The sequence below is a fragment of the Pseudopipra pipra genome, chromosome 8 (genome assembly GCF_036250125.1).
Source record: "Pseudopipra pipra isolate bDixPip1 chromosome 8, bDixPip1.hap1, whole genome shotgun sequence".
In the NCBI taxonomy this organism is placed as follows: Eukaryota; Metazoa; Chordata; class Aves; order Passeriformes; family Pipridae; genus Pseudopipra; species Pseudopipra pipra.
The window spans coordinates 4,631,299-4,645,019 of NC_087556.1; the positions used below are offsets into that span (position 1 = coordinate 4,631,299).

At 54.7% G+C, this 13,721-nt stretch overlaps 2 long non-coding RNA genes across 3 annotated transcripts; both read left to right on the forward strand.

Annotated features, from left to right (window-relative positions):
• The first annotated feature begins 1,649 nt into the window (after nucleotides 1-1,649).
• On the forward strand, nucleotides 1,650-4,065 carry LOC135417817 (uncharacterized). Of its 2 annotated transcripts, XR_010432216.1 has the most exons (3): nucleotides 1,849-1,963; nucleotides 2,950-3,035; nucleotides 3,697-4,065. It is a non-coding gene; the product is annotated as an uncharacterized LOC135417817 (long non-coding RNA). The 2 variants fall into 2 exon arrangements; XR_010432215.1 differs by lacking the exon at nucleotides 3,697-4,065 and having other exon boundaries at nucleotides 1,650-1,963; nucleotides 2,950-3,001.
• A 4,657-nt stretch (nucleotides 4,066-8,722) lies between these two features.
• On the forward strand, nucleotides 8,723-12,470 carry LOC135417812 (uncharacterized). Its single transcript, XR_010432214.1, has 3 exons — nucleotides 8,723-8,932; nucleotides 12,103-12,379; nucleotides 12,431-12,470. It is a non-coding gene; the product is annotated as an uncharacterized LOC135417812 (long non-coding RNA).
• The last annotated feature ends 1,251 nt before the right edge of the window (nucleotides 12,471-13,721 follow it).

Here is a 13,721-nt window from a genome sequence, read left to right on the forward strand (position 1 = left end):
CAAGTTGCTGTGTAAGCAGGTGAGTTGTGTTGAGGTTCCTCAGGCAGGCACTGAGGACTTTGAGGGCTCCAGACAGAGCAGACCTGGGAAGGCCCTCAGTGAAGCCCCTTGGAAACCTTGTAAGGGTAGGTGTGTATGGTAATGAGTGTTGGAAAATGCCCTGAATGTGGAACAGGAAGGCAGGGAAGGAAAATGAACCCTCCTGTAATGCTGATCCCTCCCATCAGCTGCAGTGGAGACACTTCCGTGTGCCCTTTGGGAGCTGACTGCCAGGGCACCCGTGGGGCTGGGATGATGGCAGGGTGTTGTAAGCAAGGAATGCCTGGCTTGTAAAACTCACCAGCTGAGTCTCAGAGGCTTCTTTGAAGAGCTGAATTCAGGCAGGAAAATTGGCCCCCCAGGAGGGACTCTGCCTGCTCTCCCGTGGCTCCAAGGGATCTCTGGCCCTTCACGCCGGCACCGAGATTTTCTCGGGAAGGGCCTCAGATCCCCGGACCAGTCTGGGACACAGGCAAGATCCCTCTGCATTTTAGGAGCAAATTGGGCCCCCTGGAGGGACAGTGCTGTTGGTGCCCCCCGGGTTGGGGCACCCCGAGGACTCCAGCGCGCACCGAAAGGATTATTCGGGGAGATCCTCGGGGTGCCCGGCCCTGGGGAGCTCAAAGCAAGGTCCCTGCAATGGATTCAGGCATTCCTGAGAGTAGACTGGACTGGGCAGAGAGGGAGCAGTTTGTCCTGTGGAGTTGGGCTGGGTTAGTTCAGGATGCCTTGGGAGGCAGGGCTGGAGAGGCCCCTCTGTTGGCTGTAGTGTTGGAAGGTTGTAGCAGCAGGGATGGAGCCTTCGACCTCCTGCTCCCCCCATGAGCCCCGACGGGACTGTGCCCTTGGCAATGGAGGGCCCCCCATTGCTGAGTCAGCGGTTCCGGGGCCAGGAGGGATGGGATCAGGATGCCGAGCTCCGCCCAGGGCCAGGGCTGCCAATGTTCAACCATGGAGAGAACTGAAAGCAGAGTGAGATGGAGGCCAAGCTGCAGCACAAGGATGGGTGAGAAAAGACCCTGGTCCTCAGGTGGAGCTTTGAATTCCCTGGAAAAATGGATCTTTTCAGATGGTTCAGGCCCTTGTGGGTGCTGGAGCAGAGGCCTCTGTAATTTATGGTCACCCTAAAAAGTTACAAGGACAGCAAGTTCTGACTGCAGGATGAGGTGGGAAACAAAGTGCAGTGGTCCAGAGAAAAGCTGAGCTTAAAATTGGTCCTGTGCCAGAGCAGCCTCGTGCAGTGCTTGTTGCTGTCCCTGAGTGTCCCATTGCAGGGGATATTCCCAAGGGTGCCTTGTGCTGGGGAACACTGGGGGCAGTTCCCTTTCCCTGGGCAGGGCAGGCAGGGCACGTTTCCCCCCTCGAGGGTGGCTCCACAGTCCCACCCTGTGCCCTGGGAGCGTGGCAGAACACCTGGACCCACTGTCCTTGTCAGAGAGGGCACAAGGGATGGTTGGATGGGTGAGGGAATGGTTCAGGGAGTACAAGCACCATTAGAATGAGTAGGGCAGCACATGGAAAGGAAGGGGGGGAGTTAATCCAGACAAAATTCAAGACCTGCCCAACCTGTGATATTTTTAGGATCTCAGAGGTGTTGTGGTCCCCCGGAAGTATTGCCCAGGACTAGGCAGGAGACTTCAGGCTTGGTCACCCCCAGAGCAAGGTGGAAGCCCAGCAGTTTATTGGTTGGTTTGGCTTTTGGTGACAACAAGGTCCTCCTTTGGGACCAATCCTTGGCCTGGGCCATAAAGTCCTAGGGCAGAAGTGTGAGTTTGAGTGGGAAATGAGCAGCAGGGAGGGTTGGAAACAGCTCGGGGAGCAATTCAACAGGCTCCAGACCTGTGGCCAATACGAGCTGCAGAGGGGGAACTGAAGGTTCCTGCCAGTGCTAATGATGCCAATTGGAGCCTCTGGCAGAAGTAGGGTCGTGTAAGGGGGGACTGCTGAATTAGATGATCAATGGAGCATAGAGGTGTGAGAAAGAAATCCTATTAGGATGTGAAACCAGCTCGAGTGTGGTACAATGTAACTTGATGGCACAAGCTTAATTGTAAGGTCCATTGTGCTTTTCAGCAAGTCAGCCTGATATCCCCTGTTATGAGAGCTGAGTTCTTCCTTGGTTCTGCTACATCTTGCAAGGTAGGTACATCTACCCTTGAAACACCATGGGAGAGGTCATCCCTAGGGGTGAGAAAGATGATGGTGAGAGGAAGATGATGTGGGCAGGGGTGGCTGGCCCCTTGCCCTACAAGTAGGGCAGGCCCAGACTGTTGCCACCAGGCAATGATCAGGCGGTGTTTGGCTGCCATTCAGGCCTCCCCTTACACTGCGTCCTGGCCCTACGTGGTGTAATGTGGAGCTGATCAAATGGGCTGTCAGGACTGCTGAGCTGAGCGATCCTCATCCTGCCACCGAGCCTGTGTTGCTCCACGGGGACGCCCGCTAAGGGATGGGCACCGACCAGCTGCTGCAGATCCTGACAGCCCTGCCTGGCTGGGGGGGTGGGCACAGGTTAGTGATAGGAGGCAATCGAGAAAGAAGACTTTAAATATCCTTTAGTGTTCCTTTAATACCCTTTATTTAGTATTCATAATATTTTCCCTTTAATTTCCCCTATTACTAACCAAATATCGTGTTAATAGTTATCCATAAGATTGTGTTATGATCCTTTTTGGTATCCCTTTGACTCCCTTTTTACTAGTTAAGATTATACTGTATTGAATGCTGTTCTTAGTATTTGTTTTAATGCCACACAATAAGGCAGTTCATTTGTATCCTTTTTTAACTTTTGATTCTCTTTGCTAAGTTTATTATTATTATTATTCTCACTGTAATAAAGGTACCTTGTGTGTTTGAATGCTTGTGGCACTTGTCTTTATTCTGGGCATGTATCCTAATGAACTGTTCCAGGTAGGAAGGAAGTGCCCTTAGGATTTGGGAATAGGAAGTTACTGGAAGCCAGCCCAAGATAGACCCTGTTGGAGAAGCGGCTCTGAGTATGTTCTTGGGCTTTAGTGGGAACTTAACAAATGCTAAGAGGGCCTGAAATCCCCCTAAGGCCTTGGGTAAAAAGCTCCTCCAGGATGCCCAGGCCAGGCCCTGCTCAGGAAGGCAGCCCCATGGAATGGAGATGGTGGATCCAAGGCAGAGCCAGAGCAGGGGTCGGGGCAGGAGCGAGGCCTCGGGAGGGAGTTGCCACCGGCCCTGTGGTTGAAGCAACAAGTGTAGATCCCCTGGACAGTGAGCACAAATCACTGGGGAAATGGGGAAAAGCCCCAGAGCAAGTGCTGGGAGCAGAGAGGGAGCATGCATGGCTCACTGCTGGGTCAGCCACATCTGTCAGTGGGAAGCACTTTTGGAAAGCAGGAGCTTATAACCCGTGCCAGAGGGAGTTTGAAGTCACGATGGGGGGAGGCAAAAGTAGTCCATGTGCTGAGTGAGACACTGTACCTGTGGGAATGAAACAGGAAGAACTAGGGCAGTGTCAGGTTTGTAGGGATTTGGGGTCAGTTGGCAGTGGTTTGGCTACTTGGCTCCCAAGTGCCACCCTCACGGAATTAGTGATTAAATGCAGACAAGGAAAATGGGAATATGTTCCTGTGAATAAATGTTAGTGGAGGGAATGATATTGCCATGTTGTAGCTTGATATCTTACAGAACCTGTGGATCCTGGCCATCCTCACAGCCCTTGTGGTCCCTCTGGGCGATGCTGTTGGCCCGGGCAGTTCCCTGGAAAAGGTGCCTGGGTCGGGTGCCTTGGTTTGATTTGGATGGAGATGGAAAAGCAGCTCCAAACCAGGACCCCAGGACAAGGTGACGTGGGAAGCAAATGGCCCTTGCCCAGGGGTCAGTGTCCCTTTGTGCCCGGGGGGACTCTCTGGCAGGGCCGGGGTCTGTCGGGCTCATTGTGCGGGCGGCTGTTGGTGCCCTCAGTGGGATTGGATGGATGTGATTCCAGGGGCTGGGAGCACTGTTGCCATGCAGTGCTGTAGTTTCCCTTACGGTGCCGGGTCCGGGGGGGTCTCCCTGGCATCGTTGTCCCCCTGTGTGAGCGGTGCCAGTCCCAGCCCCGGTGTCACAGCAGCAGGGCCGTCCCCTGGGCTCTGCCTGCTGGGCTGTTCTGGGAAGTGCTGCCAAAAGAGCAAAGGGATCAGCTGGGGCAGGGGATGGCACAGTTTGGCACCATCCTCCCGAGGCGAATATCGGTCCAACTGTTGGGTACCTGCTGCCTGTGTCCTGCAGCCCAACATCATCAGGATAACAGAATTCCTTTCCCCACTCTGATTCCAGCTGTTCCTGTTATTCCATGACTGGTGAGGAGTTGTTTTCTGGAGTGCCCTGCCTGTCAGCAAAACACCAGGCCCAAAGGATCCTGGCAAGTGCAGCCCTGGAAGAGTCAGGAAGACTCAAAAATGCACCAGTTCTCAGGAAGTACAACTTTATAAAACATTTATGAAGCTGAAATTCCACAGCCTTGAGCTGTTGGGTCCCAAATAATGTTGGAGGGAGAGGCAGAAAATGCCACTGCTGCTGGGGCTGAACTGTCTGCAGTGACTGGGCAGGACTTGGCCCTGATGCCTGAGTGCATCTTTAGGGTGGATCCCAACTGTGAGCCCTTGGCTCCATAACTTGAGAAGAGGGTGTTCCTGCAAGCCCAGCTGCTGTGTTGGTGGTCCTGGGGGCACCTCTTGCCCTGGCGGGCTGTGAATGTGTTTGTGTTGCAGCTCAATAAAGTCCCTTTCAGTGGTGATTGTGTCATTTTTGTGTCAGTTCCTCTCCCCTCTTGCCCTGCCCCGGTGGCTGCATCACTGGCTTGTGCCTAAATGAACTCTTCCCCTGCAGCAGTTCCCTGGTGCTCTCAGACAGGGTGGAGCTGAGGCTCCTGAGCAAAGGGAAAAAGGATCCATCCAAGGCAGGCCCGTGCTCACCCCCTGCCTTCCTCCAGCCTCCCGTGTTTCCAGTTCCCATCCCTGCTGGACACACAGCCTGTTCCCAAACAACCCCTGTTCCTGTTCTCTCTCGGTGTTTTTGAGGGGCATTCCTGGGCTGCTGCCCCCCATTCTTTATAAATGAAGTGCCAAGAGCCCCAAGTGCAGAGAGGTCTGCAGGGAATCAGTGCCCAGAGCTGCCTGTGCCTGCCTGTGTTCCTGCAGTTCTCCTTCCTGTTCTCCCTGGGCTGGAGAGACCTGCCTGCCCTGGGTTTATTGGAGCAGAGGGATGGGATTACATTTGTGCAGAAGGTTTGTTCACAGACATGTTTTCTGACAGGCAGTGCCATTTTCCTTTTGCCTTTCCCAGGTTTTTCCAAGTGCTGTCCAGCACAGGGATCCATGTACTGGGACAGTGATTGGCAGCAGGAAGGGGAGCCTTGGCCTCACCTGCCCAGCTCAGGTGGGTGGCACAGAATGGGGGTGGGCTGGCAAGGCATGAACACATTTCTGAGTTCTGGAGTGCCTTGAATCCTTTCCCTGTCAGGTTTCTCTCCCTCATTTCCTGGGCTCCATTGTCCCAGGTGTCTCTTCCTTTGCCCAAAGTCCAATGGCAGAGGATTGACTGACTCCCATGGGAGGTTTGGAATGAAAAGGGTTCTGTTCAAATGGGGCAAGGAATGCAGTAAGAAAGATGAGCCTCCTTTTAGTGCCTGAAGTAGAGAGGAATAAAAATGGTGGAAAAGGTCCCATTTTATTTGTTGTCCCCCTGGATTTTTCATGGCTAAAACTCTCTAGTGAGCAATTGAAGAGAAGGGTGAAGGGCAGGAGCCTTTGACTTGCCCAGTGCCCTTAATTGCCTTGTTCTCCTCTCTTCCAGGCCAGGCCAAAGCCCTGCTCCAGCCCAGCTCTGCCAAGTGCCCTGGGCTGGGAGCAGCCAAAGGCAAGAGGCTGCAGCCCCGCCGGCCGGGCTGGGGGCTCCTGGTGCTGCCCGTGGGGTGGGGTAAGTCAGAGGGACACGTTTCTCTCCTCCTGCTGTTGGCATTTGCTCCCTGGGCACTGGATGTGTAAGGAAGGACGGAGTGGCAGGGAAGGGCAGTGTTTCCAAACTGTCTGAATGTTGCCCCCAGGTTTGGGATGGAGCAGGGATGGGGGTGGTTGGGTTTGGCCTGGGCCGGTCGGGATCAGCCATAAAGGACCCACCAGAGCCCTGAACCCTCACTGGACATGTCCAGCCCCTCAAGTCATTAATTTTCAATAGAGGACAAAGTATTGGTACTTGCTTCTGATCTGTGGAGAATTTCCTTCGGAATGATCAATGCAAAGTATCTCTTTGGGTCTTTTGTTTGTTTGTTTGTTTGTAATTTTCTCTCTGGCTTCAATGAGTTTGGTGTGTTCCTATTAAGGAAGCAGCCTGTTTTTATCTTGAAATTTGGGGTGGTTTGGTTTGTTTAGGTTTTTTTCCCCCCACTGACTCGGGCCATCCGTGCATAGTCCATGTTGTCCCACAGGACTGTTCTGGTTCTGGGTCAGAGAGAGAGAAGGGAAGTGGCTTTTCCTCATCTGGAATGTTTCCAAGCAGAAGTGGAACATTGTCCTGCCCCTCCCCAAAGCACTGCAGGCACCTGGGAGTAGCTCAGGGCTGGCCCAGTTCTCTGAGACAGAACCATGGTGGAGAGGTTTAAGTATTAATCACATCTCTGGTGTCCCTTGGTTGCAAAGATTGGGTCCTACAGTCCCAGAGCGTTAAGGAAAACAAGGAACTTCTGTTCTTCCTGGCAAACCTTCTGCTATTACTTGTGCAGTGTTTGGGTTCTGTTGTCTGAGTTCCTGTCCAGGATCTTTCTAAGAGAACCTGTTAGAAATGTAGAGGTAGGATTAGAATTTGGGTCTGTTGCCTCCCCAACTGCCTCCAAGTCCTGATGGACTGGAGTGATGAGTGCTTTCAGCCCAGGGTATTTCTTACTATTGTGTGGCTTTCCCTCAGCTGTGGGTGAGGAATTGTGCAAGCAAGGCCTGTGTGCCCGTGGGTGTCTCCCGTGTGTGTCCGTGTGGCAGGGCTGGGACAAGGACTCGTGCAGGGACCCAGCTGGCACTGGAGCTGCTGCCATTCTGAGCCACTGCCAAGGGCTGTGGAGAGACCCTCTGGGAGGCTGTTGCCAGGATTCCATTGGGAGCTGGATCTCCCTCCAGCTGCAGCAGCCAGGGGAGGGTTCTTCCTTGTGCAGCCCAGTGGCTTCTGCTCAGGCTGGCCCAGAGTGGGGCTGGGGCAGGTTCTCCAGGGAACTGGAGCCAGCCCTGAACGGGGCTCTGGAGAGCAGGAGCTGCAGGGACTGAGGTTTGCAAAGCTGGGCTGAAGTTTGTCAAAGCAGCAGAACATTCTCATTCTGGTGGGTTTGTGGAGTCCGTGTTGGTGCCCAGGAGAACTGGGTCAGACTGGGCTTTGTGGTCCGAGAGCTGCCCCCCTAAATTTGGCAGGCTGTGTGTGCTGGCAATGAAGTGCTATCCCAGAGGCTGATGGTTTCTGTCTCCAGGGATGCCCAGGACGCTGCTAATGCCCAGGGATCTGCTCTGGGTCCAGGCTGTCCGTGCTGGAGGGCCCTGGTGGCTGCAGTCCCTGAGCCCGCAGAGACAGAGAGAGCCCCGGCCCGAGGGGCCTTTGGCCCCTTGTCCTGAATTTGGGGTGAGCCTGGGAGCGTGTGGAAGGTGAGAATGAGGGCTGTGTTCCAGCCTGACACCGGGAAGGTCAGTGTTTCCCTGGAGGGGGAAGGTTTGGGCCCGCAGGCTGAGTTGGAACAGGACCAGGGCAACAGACGCTGCTGTCTTTTGTTGCCTCCTGAGGTCTTCTGTCCCCCTTGGAGATTTCCTCCCGGGCTGTGGCCCCACAGGGAGCAGAAGGGAAAGCTACCAATGCCATGGGCATTGCCAGCCTTTGTCTCTCTGCTTTGCCATCCAAGCTGGGAATTTGCTGCTGTTGCTGCCGAGGCTGCCCTACCTGGGAGTTGTGTCCTCCTTGCAGCCCTTCCCAGCCCCAGCCATGAGCTCCAGTTGTGCCTCTGTGTGTCTGGGAGTGTTTGCTGGGACTGTGCTTCCAATGCATCATCCCTGAGAAGATCCTGTTGTTCCAGAGCACTGGGGACAGTTTGGGCTTGGCAGCTTCAGAGCTGGATTGGAGCAGTCCCTGAAAAGAATCAGGAGAGTGGAGGTTTGTCCCAGTGGTGCTTTCACACCCCACTGGACAGGCTGGGCTTTGTGTTTGGGGTTGTCCTGTATTTGCTCTGCAGATAATGGGCCCTTCCCAATTCAGCCCAGCAGATCCCAAGGGCTCTGACAGGAATATTTGTTCTTTCCTTCCCTTTGGGATAACTTCATCTCCAAACTGCCATGAGCAATTCCTTAATTTCTCCTGAAGAAAACCAAGTGTCAGAGGCAGTTTGCCAAGGAGGCCAGAAGTGTCTTTGGAGCAGAGAGTGCTGCCAGCTGCGTGTGCCTGTCCCCAGCCTGGCACTGCCCACAGGGACACACTGGGCACTGACCATGAGAGGGAACAAAACCACTGCCTGCCAGAGGGTTTGTCCTGGGCCAGTCAGGCCTGGGGCAGGAATTGGACTGGGCAACTCCATCAGCTGCTCTTCCCTCCCCCACAAAGCCCCATCCCCTGGGCATTAATGACGTGCCCTGTGCCCAGCGCTCCCTGTTCACCCAAAGAAACCAGAGCAAGGCTTGCTTTGCTTGGAACAACTTAATGTAACTTTAAACCAAAATAAATCACTTTTTTCTTCTTTTTTTCTTTTAGATGCTGGAATTGCCTCTCTGGCTGTGTGCTGAGCTCTGGCTGCAGGGGACTGTCAGGCCTTGGTGGCTGTGAGTTCCTGTTCTTCTCCCTGGGAAACTGGAAAGAGTTATTCATTAGATTGCAGAAATGTAATTTTGAGGGGACCCAGCAACTGTTTGTGTAGGAAAAGGTGAGGTGCTGCAGAGGGGAGGGAGGTGGCATTTTGGAGGGGTCCCACTGAGGGGGAGTGGAGAGCCTGGGGCTGGAGTGTGAGTTATTAAACAGGGAAGAAGGGAAGGATGCTTGGGAGGGAAACACTCAGGAATGTGTAGGGATGGAATGGAAATTTGGGGTGTCAGGAAGAGATAATTGATGATGTAGAGGAAGGGAAATGTTGGGGTAAGACTTGATCTCATCTGTAGAGGACAGAAGGACCATTTAGAGATAAAGTGAGGCAGTGAGTGGTGGGCAGGTCGGGAAAATTTGTGTTTGTAAAATTTCAGGTCACCTGTAGCAGAGAGGATGTACCTCCTGATGGACACTGAGGCAGTCAGGGGTGGGCAGGAGGGGGGGAAACCTTTGGGGTTAAAACTTGAGGGAACGTCCAGGGCAGAGAGTGAATATTTTGAAGGATAAATGAGGTACTCAGTGGTGGACAGCTGGGGAGTGTTTTAGGGTAAACTTGGGGTAGCCCACAGGGTAGAGAATGAACATGTATTTGTACCGAGGAGCTGATTACATGTGGGTAGGTAAGGAGAATTTTGGGAGTAAAATCTGGGCAATCTGTAGCAGAGAGAATGAATATCTTGGTGTGAAGTGAGGCAGTCAGTGTTGGGCAGGTAGGGAAAAATTCTGTTTGTAAAATTTGAGGTCACGTGGAGCAGAGAGAATGTACATCCTGAGGTAAACTGGGGTAATCAGTTGTGGACTCATAGGGAAAATTGGGAGGGAAATATCTGAGGTAATCTGCATGGTAGAGAATGAATATTGAGAGATGAACATGAGGTACTCAGTGGTGGACTTGTAGGGAAAATTGTGGGGTCAAATCTGTGGCAATGTGCAGCAGAGAGAAGGAACATTTTGGAATAAAGTGAGGCAGTCAGTAGGGGAGAGGCAGAGAAATTTCTGAGGGTGAAACTTGAGCAAAGCTGCAGGGCAGAGAATGAATATTTGGAGGTCCAAAAGAGGCAATCAGGAGTGTGCAGTAGGGAAGACTCTGGGGAGAGAATGACTCTTGTGTTCAAAAAGAGGTAATCAGGAGTGGGCTGGAAGGGGAAAGTTTGGGGGTTAAAAAGGAGGTTCATTCTCTGCAGGGCAGGGAATGAACACACTGAGGTAACCTGAGGTGATGAGTGGTGAGAGACACAGACAATTGTGGGTGTTAAAGTTCAGGTAATCTGCTGGAAGAGAAGGAACCTGTTGAGGTAAAGATGAGGCACTGGGTGGCAGACAGGTGGGAGAGGTTTGAGATAAGCCTGAGGTGTGTGTGGGGTGCAGAATGACCCTCTGTAGGTACAAAGGAGCTGGTCAGATGTGGACAGGTAAGGCAGATGTTGGGAGTAAAATGTGGGGCAGTCTGTCCCAGAGAGAATGAATCTTTTGGGGTAAGGTGAGGCAGTCAGTAGTGGGCAGGGAGGGAAATCTTTGTCTGTCAAACCTGAGGTAATGTGCAGCAGAGAGAATGCAGCTCCTGGGGTAAACTGGGGTAATCAGTAGTGGACAGGTAAGGAGGTTTTGGGGGAAACTTTGAGGTCATCTGTGTGGCAGAGGATGAATGTTTGGAGGTAAAAATGAGGTAATAAGTAGTTTGCAGGCAGGGAAAACTGTGAGGGTAAGTGTGGATGTCCCCTAGGACATCACGGGGGGAGCGGGGGGTCCTTTCCTGGGCCGCCTCCAGCCCCCCTCGATCCCCGGGGCTGCGCTGCCCCCCGAGGCTGTTTGGGGCAGAGAGTGCTGCCAGCTGCGTGTGCCTGTCCCCAGCCTGGCACTGCCCACAGGGACACACTGGGCACTGACCATGAGAGGGAACAAAACCACTGCCTGCCAGAGGGTTTGTCCTGGGCCAGTCAGGCCTGGGGCAGGAATTGGACTGGGCAACTCCATCAGCTGCTCTTCCTCCCCCACAAAGCCCCATCCCCTGGGCATTAATGACGTGCCCTGTGCCCAGCGCTCCCTGTTCACCCAACTGAAACCAGAGCAAGGCTTGCTTTGCTTGGAACAACTTAAAGGAACTTGAAAACAAAATAAATCACTTTTTTCTTCTTTTTTTTCTTTTAGATGCTGGAATTGCCTCTCTGGCTGTGTGCTGAGCTCTGGCTGCAGGGAACTGTCAGGCCTTGGTGGCTGTGAGTTCCTGTTCTTCTCCCTGGGAAACTGGAAAGAGTTATTCATTAGATTGCAGAAATGTTTTCTGAAACCTGTCCCCTTCTTTGTGCCTTTTGCTGACAGATCTTCTCTTTCTACCTTTCAATTTACAGCCTCCTTGCAGCTCCAGCCAGGAAAACCTGGGATAACTGAGGAGGGACCGAGATGAAGGTTTTGTCTGCAAACTTGGGGTAGTTTCTAGGGGATACAGCAACTGTTTTTGTAGGAAAGTGTGTTTAACCACATTGGCCCAAGTTGTGTTTGCACCAGCTGGGGCCAGAGGTGCCAGGCAATCCAAAGCAAACCCTGCTCAGCCTCTAAATCCCAGGGGAAGTTCTCCAAGCTGCTCATTGACGGACTAAAGATCCATTGAAATGGAACCAAGAGCACTACTAAGTTTCCTGAGAATCCCAGGATTGCTGTCCTAGAATTTTTAACAGTTTTTTTAATCTTTTTATGACAAAAATTACTTTCTTCCTTTGATTGAGTCCCTCAGTAGGATTTGGGATTTCTGTGGATTCTGAATCCCTCCAGTGGCCCTGACACTGGTCAGAGCTGGCAGGACAAACAGAGTCAGAGCTCCTGGCAGGCACAGGGGCTTTCCCCCAGAGTGGATCCAACTGCTGCCCCCAGCCTGGCCAGGCGGGATCTGCTTTGGCTCCCGGCTTCTGCCAGAGACAGAATGTGTTCCCTTGATTGGAATGAGGATCCCGTAGCTTCATCTCCTGGATGTTCCCTGGGCAGCTGATCCACTCTGCCCCACGTCCTGCTCTCAGTTCCTGCCCAGCCAGAGCCATCTGTGCCAAGGGCACGAGCACTCCCAGCCTGGATAGGGAATGGGGGACTGGCTTGTGCACAATTCACCTAGAAAGTCAAACGAGGGGACTGTTGGGCAGCGGCTTTGGCCGACACGGCAGCACAAAGATTGTTCTCTGCAGGGGGCCCAGGTTTGGGTGCCGGTCTCAGCTTTGCAGGTTTGATGAATTCTACCTACAGCCCGCAATTCCATGCCGAATTCCTGCTGGAACAGCCTCCCAGTGCCTCCTGGAGCCCGGCTGTTCCCCCGCAGAGCTGCCGCTCTAACGCCAGGTTTGCCAGGAAGCAGCCACGGTTCCAGGTTTGCTCAGCGGGATCGGGACAAGGACAGGTTGATATTCCACAGACTTTGCTGTTTATAACCCTCCTCCCCCAGCCCCGCTGGTGTCCCTGGGGGGACTTGAGCGAGCTCCCTGGAATTGGGCCGGTTTTCCGCCCGGGCCGGGCTCCAGGGGATGTGTTGGCCAGGAGAAGGCGGGGGCCGGACGCGCTCCCGGCCCGGGGCGAGGCAGCCCCTGAGCACGGGCGAGGACGTCTGTCCGGGCGGGAAGCCGCTGTCCCTTCCGAGCCTCGGGAGCGGCCCCGGGGAGTTTCTTTTCCCCGAGGAAAGGGATGCACAGCCCTGCCTTCAGGGCACCTCGGCTCTGACCCACCTGTTCCAGCTGTCCACGGGTTCTGCAGGTGCGGTTGGGTCCCCGAAAAACTGCGAATTGCATCCAAGCCCAACTTTCTCCAAGCACCCTCTTTTCTTTTCAGGCATCTCCGAGGGCTCTTGCTCGGGATTTAGTGCCGCTGAGGGCACATGGCCCTGGCTTTAAGGCTGCTGCTGGCTGCTGGCCTCCGGCTGGAAGGGCAGGGATTTGGGGCGGGCGGGACACACGTGGGGGGCGCGGGGAGCTCTGGGAGGTGGGCCCTGGGAATGGCTGCCCGCGCTGCTCTGCAGCCCCGCCGTGCCGACACTGCCGAATGCCAGCTGGATTCTTTGGGTCCTTTGGGGCTGGCGCTGGGGCGTGTCCAGGGTGAGGCATCTCAGGGGGCCCGTCCAGAGCAGCGCCCGGCTGAGCCGCGGGCAGCCCTTTCCCCCGTGCCCACCCCACGGGGGCTGTAGGGCACAGCTCCAGGGCACAGCTCCTCCATCCCCTGGCAATAGGAAGCCCAAGCAGGGCTGGGTCGCTGTCTGTCGCTCCGGCCTCCTCCCGGCCCGCGTTCCCTGCCCAGCTGGGACTGCCCAGGGAGCCCCGAGAACGTTCCTGGCGGGAAGCGGGAGCCGCCGAGGGCTCCGTCCAACTCCGGGCCCGAAAAGCGGCCCCGACCTGAGTCCCCCCGGCATTTTGGGTTCCGAAGGCTCACCTGGAGGAGACGCTCCCCCGCAGGCGGGACCAGGCGGCGACACTCGACCAAACGCCTTTGCCTCGGAGCGAGGGATCCCTCCGGACTCGTTTGGCTCCTTTATCCCTGGAAATGAGCTCGGATGCCGCACGAGCACCTTTGCAGCCGTTGGGTGAAGCCCGGACGGGGCCGGAAAAACCTCCCTGAGCAGGGCAGCGATGAATTGGTGCCCGTCCCCAGCCGGGCACAGCCCAGCCGGCCGCGCTCCTCCGGCCCGTGGCTGCGAAGGGCTCCTGCAGAGATTGAATAAAAGCTCATTTCCTGACTGTATTTGCCCGCGGTCTTGCCCCTCTTTTGACTCGCGCAGCACCATCCGGTTGGAGCATTTCTTGGTTTCCTCCCCTGTAGCCGTTTCCCTCCCAGGCAGGGCCTTCCCCGTCTGCAAATCAAGAGGAAATGTTTCAACGGGA